We start from the raw sequence: 13,976 nt of genomic DNA, 5'->3' as shown, positions 1-13,976 counted from the left end.
CCCAAGTCTGCTACTGCTTTACTAGAGTTCTCCAGCAAGGTAGTGACCTATATAGCTGGTGAGTTCTAGATGATCTGTCAACGGGAGCGTGACCACAATGTGACTAGACCATTTTGACCATACCATGAGGGCAACGAAGTAAAAATTCACCACCTGACCAGCCTAACAATTTTCATACCACATCACTTAGGCTAAAGGAAAGGAAGTCCGGCTCATGCGGACGACCTTACAACCATAAAACAATCCATAAAAACTCACCTACCCATTTCCTACAGGGTAGGATGAGTGCTACTTCCAGCCCCCAACAAAGTGTCTGCTGCGACGTATGGTCCAAGCGCATAGCAGTTCTCGTATGTCGTCTTCACATCCCGCAGGTAGTGTGAAGCGAACACCGAGTTGCTGCGCCAAAAGGTGGCACTCAGAATGTCATTGAGTGCCATGTTCTTTTGGAAAGCTACCGAGGTAGATATAGCTCTCACTTCATGAGCATTCACTTCAACAGCTTAACATCACTGTCGCTTCGCAAGATGAATGCGCCTGTCTAATGGTGTCTCTCAAGAAGAATGCCAGAGCATTCTTCGACATCGGCAAATCTGGTCTTCTGACCGAACACCATAAGTTGCTCGAAGAACCTCGACCTTCCTTCGTTCTTTGTAAATAAATCTTGAGAGCCCTGACAGGGCACAGGACTCTCTCTGGTTCGTGTCCAATGATTTCCGCATACCCACCCTTGATCTCAAAACTTTTGGGCCAAGGGTTAGACGGATTTTCATTTTTCGCTAGAAACGTAGGACTTAATGAGCAAACAGCATTATGTCCCCTAAAACCAATATGCTTGCTAAAGGCTTGAATTTCACTAACTCTCTTCGCCGTCGCCAGAGTCGTTAGGAAAATAGTTTTTCTTAGTAAGATCCCTTAAAGAGGCGTTCTGAAGGGGTTCAAACGGATTTGACATTAGGAATTTAAGTACTACATCCAAATTCCATGATGGTAACTTAGGTTGAGGAATCTTTATAGTCTCGAAAGACCCTTAAAACAAAGATCGTGGATATCCTTATTATTTGCCAAATCAATTCCTCTATGTCTAAAGACTACAGATAACATACTTCTGTAGCCTTTGATTGTTGAGACTGCAAGCTTTAGGTCGTTTCTCAAGTAGAGCAAAAAGTCCGCTATTTGGCTCACAGAGGTCGTGGTAGAGGAAATGCATGTTCTTCTGCACCAGCTCCTAAACGAAGCCCACTTCGATTGATAGACTCCAAGCGTGGAAGCTCTTCTCGCATTGGCGATTGCTTTTGCAACCGGTCTAGAAAAACCCCTCGCTCTGACCAACTTTTTGATAGTCTGAATGCAGTCAGACTCAGAGCGGGGAGGTTTCCGTGGTATCTCTCGAAGTGGGGCTGTTTGAGTAGATCTGTCCTCATGGGCAATGTCCTCGGGAAGTCCACTACATAGGTCATGACCTCTGTGAACCACTCCTTTGCTGGCCAGTAAGGAGCGATTAACGTCAATCTCGTCCCTTCTGACATTGCAAACTTTTTCATCACTTCTCCAGAATCTTGAAACGGGGGAAATGCGTAAAGATCCATCCCTGTCCAGTCCCAAAGAAGTGCATCTATTGCTACTGCTCCCGGGTCGAGCACGGGGGAAGCAATACAACGGAAGTCCTCTTTGTTCTTGCTGTCGCAAAAGACGTCCACTAGAGGTACGTCCCCATAACTTCCACAGCTCTCGACACACACATCCTGATGCAGAGTCCACTCGGTCGGCAACAGTTGACCCTGCCGACTGAGGAGATCTGCCCCCGGACGTTCTCCACGCCTGCAACGAACCTCGTTAGAATCGTTTACTTTCTGAGTTCCTGCCCTATAACAAGATCTCTCTTGCTAGGTTGAACAATGATCGCGAGTTGAGTCCCTCCTTGCTTTTTTATGTATGACAGAGCTGTGGTATTGTCTGAATTTATCTGCACTATCTTGTTTGAGACTTTTTCTTTGAAAAACTGAAGTGCCAAGTATATGGCCGCCAGTTCTTTGAGATTTATGTGCCAGAACACCTGTTCCCCTCTCCAGGTGCCTGACACTTCCTCCCTCTCTAGTGTAGCTCCCCAGCCGGTGATGGACGCGTCGGAGAACAACACTAGGTCGGGGCTCTGAAGTTTGAGGGAAGTTCCTTCCGAAAGCTTCACAGGATCGAGCCACCACTTTAGGTGATCCTTTATCTCCTTTGGGATCCTCAAAATTGACTCCAAATTTTCTTTGTCCTTCCAATTCTCCTTCAGGAAAAACTGGAGCGGTCTGAGATGTAGTCTCCCCAAGGAAACAAACTTCTCCAGCGAGGAAATGGTGCCCAGCAGACTCATCCATTCCCTCACCGAGCATGATTCTTTCCTTAAGAAGACTGATATTTTTTCTAATCCTTGCTGTTGCCGTCCCTGGGACGGAAAAGCTCGAAAAGCCACTGAATCCATCTGAATCCCCAGATACACGATGGACTGTGTGGGGATCAGCTGCGACTTTTCGAAATTCACTAGAAGTCCCAGGGACTTTGCTAGAGTTAAGGTTGATTGAAGGTCCTTCAGACACCTTTCTTTCGACGATGCTCGAATTAGCCAGTCGTCTAGATATAGAGAGATCCTTATGTTTGCAAGATGAAGCCACCTCGCCACATTCTTCATTAGAATTGTGAAAATCATTGGTGCCGTACTCAGACCGAAGCAAAGAGCTCTGAATTGGAAAACTCTTCCCTTCATGACAAAACGCAGATATTTCTTCGATCGGTGATGTATCGGGACGTGGAAATATGCGTCTTGCAGGTCCAGTGATACCATCCAATCGTTTTGTCTTAAGGCCGCAAGCACTGACTGAGGTGTTTCCATCTTGAACGTCTGTCTCTCTATAAAAAGGTTTAGACTGCTCACATCTAAAACTGGCCGCCAGCCTCCCGACTGTTTCGGCACCAGGAATACCTGTTGTAGAAACCAGGGACTGAATGTCCTCGACTTGTTCTATTGCTTTCTTCTCGAGCATTTGTTCTATCAGATCGTACAAGATCTGTTGTTTTTCTCCATGGTACGAGGGTGATAGATCTATAGGTGTTGTGCACAATGGAGGAGGCTTCAGGAAAGGTATTTTGTATCCTCGCTCGATGACGTTGAGCGACCAGTTGTCTGCCTCTATCTTCCTCCAAGCTTCTGCAAATAAATGAAGCCTGGCACCTACTGGCGACTGAAGGACTTCCTCCTCATTTTTTACCTCTGGACTTAAACTGAGCTCTGCCTCTAGCGAGTCCTCTTCCTCTAGGAGAAGGTCTAGAGGATGCTCCACCTCGAAAGGGCTTTAATTTCTTAGAAAACTGGGTTCGTGTTGAAGTCGAAGGAACCGCAGGACGTCTAGAAGATTGTGCTAATAGATCCTGAGTAGCTTTTTCCTGTAGACTTCCAGCTACATCTTTAATCATAGCCTGGGGGAAGAGATGGTCAGAAAGAGGGGCGAAAAGCAATTCTGCCCTCTGTGTTGGAGACACTGCTTTGGTAGTAAATTTACAGTAGATAGCTCTCTTTTTCAGGAGCCCTGCACAAAAATGCGAAGCCAATTCCTCTGAACCATCTCTGACGGCCTTATCCATACAAGCGAGAACACTGGATAGCTCCCCCAAGCTAATTGAGTCTTGACTACGAGACTTAGTGTCAAGCAGCCCCAAACACCAGTCTAAGAAATTAAATATTTCAATTGTCCGAAAAAGACCTTTCAGATGGTGGTCTATCTCCGCCGGTGTCCATGCTATTTTAGCTGACGAAAGAAGAGACCTTCTTGGTGCGTCAACCAGACTGGAAAAGTCACCTTGCGCCGATGCGGGAGCTCTTAACCCGACATCCTCACCTGTATCATACCAGATCCCAGCTTTGCCGCAAAGTCTTGAAGGAGGCTGGGCAAAGGAAAACTTTCCTTGAGCTTTTCTAGACTCCATCCAATCTTGCACCTTCTTAAAAGCTCTCTTAGTTGAAAGAGACTTTGTCATTTTAACAAATCTAGGAGTCTTATTTGTTTTTGACAACGAAAACTGAGAAGGAGGCGACCGAGGTGCTGCGGGTTGAAACTCTTCTCCAAATGAATCTCGAAGCAATCGAACCAAAACTTGATAATCGGAAGAATCTGCCACAGCGGGTTGATCCTCTTCCGCTTCTTCTGAAATATCACTTAATCCTTCCTCATCTATAGGAGCAACCAAGGGAACTCCCGATTGTTTGGAGTACAAGTCCCTTTTCACTCCGAGCTTTAATGAAGATCGTTGTTTTGACGTGCAAGGAGCATTCTGAATATTAATATCGAAAGAATCAGATAAAGCGGTACCAATTTCCTGCTCATTTTCTCGATGGAATCTCTTCGAAAAGCCCCCCCCCGATTGCATTTGAGGTTCCATACTAATACCTTGCTGTGATACTTGATGGATATGCAACAAAGCGTCCGTTTGAACGTCTCTCTTAGCATCCGTCCGAGCGTCAAGCTCGGCGTCCGAGCCGAGCGTCAAGCTTGGCGTCCAGCCGAGCGTCAAGCTTGGCGTCCAGCCGAGCTCCACGCCTGGCGTCCAGCCGAGCGTCACGCTCGGCGTCCAGCCGAGCGCCACGCCTGGCGTCCAGGTGAGCGTCATGCTCGACGTCTGTCCGAGCGTACCGCTTGTCTAAATAGGCATCCCTGTGAACACTCCGCTCCTTCCAAGCCGAACTAGGAGCGTCGAGTTTCTCAGACTGTAGACGGCCTCGTTTCGCAACCATAGGGTCGTCCGTTCTTGTATAAAGCGAGCCTCGAGAGACTGGGCGAAATTTCTTCCTTTCGATCTCAAAATTCCTCGTAGGAAGTTTCTCATGCACTTTCTCCAACTGCAGGTGAGACGTACGAAATCTAGAATGAGTACTCACAGGCGAAAGAGACGATCGGTCCACCCGTGCAGGAGACCTCTTAGATCTTTTAATCGGTAATCTATCATCTTTTCTTCTCGGACGAATTTCTGATTCTCTCTCCGCCAGCAACGAAGCAAGTTGTTGTTGCATCGACCTGATAACACTCTTTGTAGTAGAAGATTCTTTTTCAGGAGAAAAACTGATCCTATGAGAAGGCGAGGGGCGAGGGGAAGCCCTATCCCTTCTTACAGGACCCGTTCTAGTTCTCTTCTTAGAACGACTAGGCCGCTCCAAGGCGTCCTCGTCAGATGACATCCTAATTCTCCTTTGAGGAGTCCATGCAGCAAAACTCTCCGGTGAAGACCGCAAACCAACAGGGGAAAAAACGACGTGAAGCGTCTTCTTCACTGCGATCGAAGACTCTGGCCGCCTGTGCGACACCTTGAGTTTTCGATCTTTTTGCGGTGGAGAGTAATCCAAGTCTCGAGGCGAAGCCCGTAACGAAGAAGCAGCGCAAAGAGACTCTGCGTCCTCCTCTGAGAGACTACTGACGATAGCCGCCTGTGCGACATTTAACGTCATAGCTCTTTTCAGAGGACGTGAGCGTCTTCTCATGCTCCAACTCCTGTTAGGGGAGGACGCCTCCGAGGACGAAAAGCACTCGCGGAGGATACGCGCACTTGCACACTCTTTGGCAGCCTGGGGATCGTCTACAGGTTCTGCCGAAGGGACGCCAGATCGGTGGGGGTTCCCCGTAACCCTCCTGCGGCTTTCGACATGTCCGTCTTCCTGGGCTTGGAAGTTCGACAGAGGTCCAGGCCTAGAGGCATTATAGGGCCGATCTGACGCCCCCTCCACAACACTGGGGGCACTTTCACTGCACTTTTGTTCACTAATAATGCTTCTACCCTCCATAGCGAGCACTTTAGATTCTAGGTTACGTATTGATTCCAGAATCGTAGAAAGGGCATTGTCTTCTACTGATTTTTTAGGGCCCGAAGGCACAACATTTTCAGGGCCCGAAGGCACAACAGATTTAGGTGTACCAACTACTGAATGTATAGTAGGAGAAACCTTACTACCCTTACTTCTACTGACTGATACACTCCTGGAGGAAGATCTCCGTATCCTATCACGCTCCAATTTCCGCACATAGGATTCATAAGCCTTCCAACCCGAATCAGACAGACATTCACACTCCTTACAACGGTCATTTATAACACACGTATGTCCTCTACAATTATTACATATTGTGTGTGGGTCTACCGAACCTTTCGGTAGCCTCACCTTACAACCTTCCATACAACACACTCTGGTGCTAGATAAACTAGTCCCAGACATCTTAGTTACAGGAAAAAACCAAACCAAATTCAAATCCAATCCACTATCAGCGTAAGCCTAGTCACAATCCACGTTCGATAACCAAAAAAAACAAACAGGATACTCAAGTAACAGAGAAGTTTCGAAAATCCTAGACGGAGGTGTTGAAAACAGTTGTTATCAACACCGGCGACAGAAAAATTCTGATAGAAAATGGGAATGGTTCCTGACACCCGCCTCCCAGCGGCGGGAATGGGTACTAACCACCTGGCCGACCACTGCGTGAGCCGGGAGTTTTGAAATTCTGTCGGACTTCGGAGAAATACAGCTATATATATATCTGCTGGGTAAGTTTCATGAACAAAAGTGCAAGCTTTGCTGTCAAATGGTCGCTGATTCACTGTGGAACAAGTCACTGAACACTAGCATATTATGCTTATTGACTACTTCCTTTTTTTTATATATAGCAATCTTTGTTCTTTTCCATGTAGGCCTACCTCACTCTCCCCTATCAGCCTCTCATTCACTTTTATTTACCTTTATACTGCTCTTACTCTTCTTGAACAGGCCCCTTAATCTCTTTTATAGACCTTTATAGTTTTCAAAGGGCTTTTATTCTTCTGTAATAGCTGCTCAATTGTCCATAGGACCACATTTACCACCAATCCATCATCGTATCGGTGACTACCGCCCTCTCTCCACATCCCCACGTGGCTCCACCCGTCACATTCTTTTTTTTTGCCCTCCTCCTAGTGGTGCCTCTCATTACATGGAAGTAACGCTTCCCCATTATAAGTCTACTCATAAGCCGCAAAGCGTGTATTAGATTGAAATGATCCAGGAGCATTCTACAAAATATAACGTAAGGGTTAAATCTGAGCATGCACTGAAGGCTATAAGTTGCGCATGAGTGCTAGTCACAACGTGCTCAGATTTAAATGGAAAATAAACCCTCTCATCACACGAGTAGGTAATGCTCCTCGGCAATCTTCTCTTTGAACGATATCACTTACAATGTCTTTCGTGATAATGATAATACTTTGGTTTGCAGCTGTACAGCAACGAAACTGCAAAATTTGATTCGTGCATTACTACCGTAATACTGATCTCCTTGCACTTGAATTTGAATACATTTTTATCTATTTATTAATTTAGTAAATTACTTTTGTTTCAATATGCAAGATCTCATCTTTCTGCATTTCCCTTTACCTACTCTTACTTCTTCGTAATGAAACTGTATTCTTTGGAAGCTTCAATTTCGATGGCCACTTGTGGGCTTGTTCCATATGGATAGGGTTCATCTTCTGAACAACAACAACAACAACAACAACAACAACAACAACAACAACAACAACAATAATAACAATAATAATAATAATAATAATAATAATAATAAATTACTAATGACAGAGTTTTAAGATTTAATACAGCTATTACGTTCTTTTAAGACTAAAGCACTAAGACCCAGGACTGTCTCTAATAACAACAGGAGCAAGGGTTCAAGCCACACGCTACTAACCCCATGTCTTAAGGTCAGGACTCAACGTAGTAAGACAAAAATTAGAAAACAATCTTTATCTTTCCAACGCCACAGTATGCCCTCACTTTGAACCTTGTATATGAACAATATCGTATTGTATTTTCCTCGAAAAGGCATCGATGTTTAACCCTGAGAGACCTCAAGAGAGAACAATTAAAATCATTCTGAAATTAACTAAGGCACTAAGCACGAATGACTTGAGTCTATATACATCGACTAATTAGGCATGGCGTTAAATCCACATTTCAGACTTAGTTTCATACATTTTTTTCTTACTCGGCAACTAAAAAAAAAAAATTACTGTATATATCAAAGTTCAACCAACGGAAGAGCAAGAACACATAGGCCTAGGCGCTTGATAACCGTTATGAAATTTAACGGTGTTGTAAATTACGTATCTAACATATGATATGACGGGGTTGTGGATTACTGGAACGGTGCAAGTGTTCCCGTGTTAACGTACAAGCGCTTGGAAACCGTTTTCCGTATATATAAATATAAAAGGTTTGTTTGGAGAAATATACTTTATTACATAGTATTTTGTTTTGTTACGTAGTGTTATTGCGTATACGTTTCTTGTTTGCATGTATGTAGTATGTATAGACAGATACATACATAATACACACCCACACATATAATATATAATATATGCTGTACTATACACCACGCAGCGCACACGAATATAATATATATATATATTTGGAAATGAGAAAAAAATAATTTTCGTTTACATCGATGCACATCCATGCATGAGTTAGTTAGGTAATTACTAGTGAATTTTTCTCTCTTATTTAAAAAAAAATACACTTTAAAGGTCATTTTACAATAGAATACATATACAAAATATGTAATTTACGTACAGAATCTATATATATATATATATATATATATATATATATATTATATATATATAATATATATATATATATATATGCGTGTGTGTGTGTGTGTAGATACTAAAATTCGAAATAACTACGTCGTAAAGAGAGAATAAATGTTTATAAATGATTAACGCAATACATACCTATTTCTGTATATACTTTCTCTTATTAAAATAATTAAGTGTGGATCATTTACCAAAAACCCAGATTTGTAGCTATACCAGATATCAGTGAATTCAATTTAATCTGATACCTCCTTCAGAAACCAACTACGTAAACTTAATCACTTTTATTAGGCTAATGTAAGTCTCCTATTCTGTCAATCCCGTATTCCTCTCTGAACTAATTCTGACCTCTTTTCTCTTCTGCTTCTAAGCCTATCCTAAGCTGACACTGTTTTATCTGCTCCTCATTACTACGAATTATCTACCCATTCTTCTACCTTCCCGTCACCCCTTCTACTACCTGCTCCTCCTCCTTTCAGACCCCCTTCATCGCACAATTCCCCATTTCCTTCACCCTCGTCTACACCTTCCTGGGTGAAGCGTCACAGTAAAACACATTCGGGCGCGAAGGGGATGTGGCTCCGGAGGGGTCGGGTGGCAATGGAGAAGCACCCCAGTGTAGGGGGTGAGGAGGGTGTTAGGGAAAAGAGGTAATAACAATCATACCGGAACGAGGGAAGAAGACATTTCGCCTTTATGGCGGTGATCAATCACAATCTGGAAAGTAGTCTCATTACTCTTTCGCGTCACATTAGAGAGTGGCTTAGGTAATGGCAACTGCTGATTCGGGAACCTCTTCTTCGGTAGTCGGTTCTCGAGGATGGAGAGGTCTTCAGGACGTAAAGTGGAGAGAGAGACCCTCAGTACCAAACTAAGATAATCCTGTGGGTTACTGGGTTACAGAATGACGAATTCTTTGGCAGAACCTCGGTACTTCAAACGAGATCATCGGTTATCAGTACTCGGTTAGTGCTAAGGAAACTGGCCATCTTTAGTACTATAACATGAGCACATCCTCAGACAATGTAAAAAATGTGGTGATCCTCAGGAGCTCCTGGGTACCATAATACGAAAATGTTCTCAGTAGATCCTCAATATATAAGAATGGGGATAACTTGGTAATTGAATGAATGAATGAATCTATAAAAATTTGTGGCCATTAGCCACGCTCCGGAGCCAAAGGCCATTCAGGGCATATATACCGACTGGATATATTTACTAATACAAGATACACTTAAACAATTAAATCAAATTATTAAAATCAAATTCATATTAAAATACTCAATTGAATATCATAAAACAAATAGATTTCCTTAAGAAATTTAAAAATCTCCACTGTGGGCGCATCCTCTCCTAAAATATCTGACAAAGGTTTGTTGGTGAACTGGTGAACGGAACAGGACGATTTGGCGCTGACGATTTGGCGCCACTATTTTGGCGATAGACAGTTTGGCACTCATTGTTTTGGCGATGAGCTGTTTTGGCGCCAAGAAACAAACTTAAGGACCATCCGCAAATTTGTTTCGTTTAGTGATCACCTCATTACACCAAAGGTTCGTCTGATTTGAGAATTGTAATATTAAACCAGTTATTACGATATTCAAGTCTTGTTTGGTTATCATATAATTTTACCAGTGTCTCGTTTAGTGATCATCTCATTACACCAAAGGCTCGTCTGATTTGAGAATTGTAATAGTAAACTAGTTGTTACGATATTCAAGTCTTTTTATATTGGAAAACGCTTTTCTTTAGTTTCTTGTACAGCCCATACCTTAAATGGCCGAAAAAATCTTAAGTAATAGAGGCAAGCGAAAATTTTAACACAACGGATATATGTATGTGTTGGACAAATGTAGCATAAACGAAATCTTCTCTCAAGTTTTGGAGGTGTGAATCAAAAAATGAGTGTAAAGGGCGCATTCTTACTAAGAACCAGGAAGTAGTGAAAGAAGTAAATGGACATTCACACGGTGCGTCGGCAGTAAATGTCGAAGTTGCTGAAATTAAAACAAGCGCAAAACGTAAAGCAGAGGAAAGTTTTGAAGTGCCGTCATCAGTTGTTAATGTTTGCATTGAAAATAGCTCTCAAGCTGCTCTGGCAGCATTGCCCACTTCAGATGCCATGAAAAAAATTGTACGACGAAAGCGAAATCAAATATATTCTGCGCCGGCAAACACTCTCAGTTTAAGTACAAACTTTACCTTACGCACAGTGGTCAATTTGAAGACTTTTTGCTTGGAGATAGCAGAGATGAACATGACAGAATTTTAATATTTGGTAGAAAGACCTGGGTAAATATTTTACGTGATTCTGATGTGTGGTACCCCGATGGCACGTTTAAGATGTCTCCTCCGTTATTTGCACAGGTTTACGTAATTATGGCAAGAAAGCATGATGGAGTTCTCCCTATACTATACGCCCTATTACCTAATAAGCGTCGAACAACATACGTGAAAATGTTTCGAATGATAACTGAGATGTCTGCAGAGTTGCAACCAAAGGGCCTTTATTGTGATTATGAACAAGCAGCTTTTTCTGCAATGACAGAATATTTTCCGAATGTGGAGTTGAAAGGCTGCTTCTTCCATTTTGCACATAATATTCATAAGCACCTGAAACAACTTGGGCTCCAACATTTGTATAATAATGACCCCGACTTCTCAGGAAAAGCCAAAATGATCGTTGCTTTATCTTTTGTACCTATTTCTCACATGGATGTTTACATGGATGCTTTGGCGCAATATTATGAACAACTAATGGCTGGGAATCATCCTGCTCGAAAACGCTTAAAATACATTAAGACTGATGAACGCATTTTAACTAGTACAGCAGTTTGATTCACGGGAACCACTGGAATACTTACGTGGTTTGGCATATAACTATGAAATGCATTAACATGTTAAGTGAAAAATATTTTCATTTTATTTCATTTTTGTAGCATTTTAATACTGTATTGCTGAAAATAGAATTTTTTTTATTTTTATGTTATTTCTGACCCATGCAATATATATATAAACACATATGTATATATATATATATATAATATATATATATATATATATATATATATATATATATATATCAGGTCAGAAAATTTTCAAGCTGGCGCCAAATGGGCTAGCGCCAAAATAACGAGCGCCAAAAACCATTTAGCGCCAAAACGGTGGCGCTAAATCATCGTCGCCAAAACGTACTGGACTCGTTGGTGAAACCAAACCGACGTCTATGATTAAAATAAAGAGGACAGTCAACAAATATATGCCTCGCTGTAATGCCAACATTACAATTGGAGCATTGAGGAACCTGCCTCTCTGCTCCACTCGTTAAAAGATACCTGTGTGTTAAAAACGTATTTAAAACTACACTAGATCTTCTATCCATCCCAACAGAAGGTGACCAGGGATGAACACAAGGTCTGATGGATTTCAGCTTTAAATCACTATTTAAATGTACCAGTGATTCTGCCACTTAGTCCTACAAAATGATTTAATAAAAAAGTTTAAAATCTTCACAGGGAACCCTCACAGAGTGGGAAGGAAGCCCGGGAGGAACCTGCCTGCTTAGCGGCTGAAGCAGCCAGCTCGTTAACCACGAATTCCCACATGAGGACCCAGACGTCATTACCTAAAACCCCATAAACCTACGTGGATGTAACGACCATTTGGATAACTATTTTATTTTTGGATGTCCATTAGAGTATACTTCGGTTTATATATATATATATATATATATATATATATTATATATATATATATATATATATATATAGATATATATATTTACATATGTATATGTAGATATATTATACTTTAAGTCATCATGAAACATAACACTGACATGCGTTACCAAGTGCAAATAATGTATGCCGATTTACATCATTAACGTCAAAGCATCAAGCCAAAAGAAATAGCATTATAGTCTATCAGTGAGGTACGTGTACCTTTAAATTATAACGAGTTAGATGACGTGAATGTACATTCGTGAGATGAATCCAACAAAAGACCATTGATCACATAACCAACCTGAAGGCAGATTAATGAAAGGGATTCTCAAACCTCCTCGAGCTAAGAACTAGACGCATCTGCAAATTGTCATGTCTCCTTCTCATTGATGTGCCTCGCTCTTTTGTTATTGATACAATGAAGAAAGCGAAAGGACAGGCGACTGCGTCAACACAAACGAAGGCTAAAAATTAAATGAAGGCATTTGGGAAAACGAAAGTAATTCACTACGACAAGTGACTTACTGTTGACTGGTTACTTCGATCAGGAAAACCGTCATTTGTTTGCAGGTAAATGTGGTCAGTGACAATTCGGCTTAATCGGTAGGAAGGGTGGTCGCTATTCTTTATGTTCATTAATGTATAGCATGCAGGATTTTAGGGGTTACAATTTTACCCAACATATAAAAGCCGGTTTTAAGAGAATTATTGAGAATTCGTGAGAGTTCGTTACAGAGATGAATTTTTCCAAGAGTCAACCAAAAGAACTCGGCAGAGAAAAATGCTGCCAACAGCTAACGTCATTGCATTCACTAACATCAGCAATATATATTCTTGCTTAATACAACGCGCTGATTACCAAAAATGGCTCACTCCAAAAACGGGATGGTAGGCAAGCATACTCTTGAAGTACTTCTTTGTTGAATAGCGTTTAAACAGCAATGCATATTTGCGCACACTTGTGCAATATGGCAATACTGAACACAGGGTGTACTATGTCATTTCAGGTAGCTAAAAACGCAGAACTTGGAACATCAGACTTAATAAGCAGTTTTAGCAACTGGGTGACAACGCCATCTATAGTAAGCCATGTGTGAATGGTTAATTAAATCATGCGATCGGTGTCCTAAATAGGAAAAGAGTAAAGATAGTATTTGCATTATTCATTCTTATCAAAACAGGTTTTTGGAAATCCTTCCCCAATCTCAGTTTCCATAGGCCTACTGGACTCAGATTTACCAAGTTGAGCGATAGGCTTTCCTTACTCTAACCTTAGTTCTAGTCCGCTGGCTGAAATCAATTTCGTTCCTTTTACTGAACCTCCTTCTATATTCTCTTTCTTCAATCGTACTTTCCAATCTCCTAACAATTGATTCATAGAGCAACTGCGAGGTTTTCCTCCTGTTACACTTTTAAAACCTTTTTACTATCAGTTTCTGTTTCAGCGCTTAATGACCTCAAAGGTTCCAGTGCTTGGCCTTTGGCATAAATTCCATATTTAATTAGATTCAAAATAAAATTCGTTCTAATGAATCATGCACCTTGCTCCGGTTTCAGTACACATAACCTAACATTGATTTGTTTCTCTAAAAATCGCAACGACATAAA

Source organism: Macrobrachium nipponense, chromosome 12, assembly GCF_015104395.2.
Source record: "Macrobrachium nipponense isolate FS-2020 chromosome 12, ASM1510439v2, whole genome shotgun sequence".
Classification (NCBI taxonomy): Eukaryota; Metazoa; Arthropoda; class Malacostraca; order Decapoda; family Palaemonidae; genus Macrobrachium; species Macrobrachium nipponense.
This window is presented reverse-complemented; position numbering follows the sequence as displayed.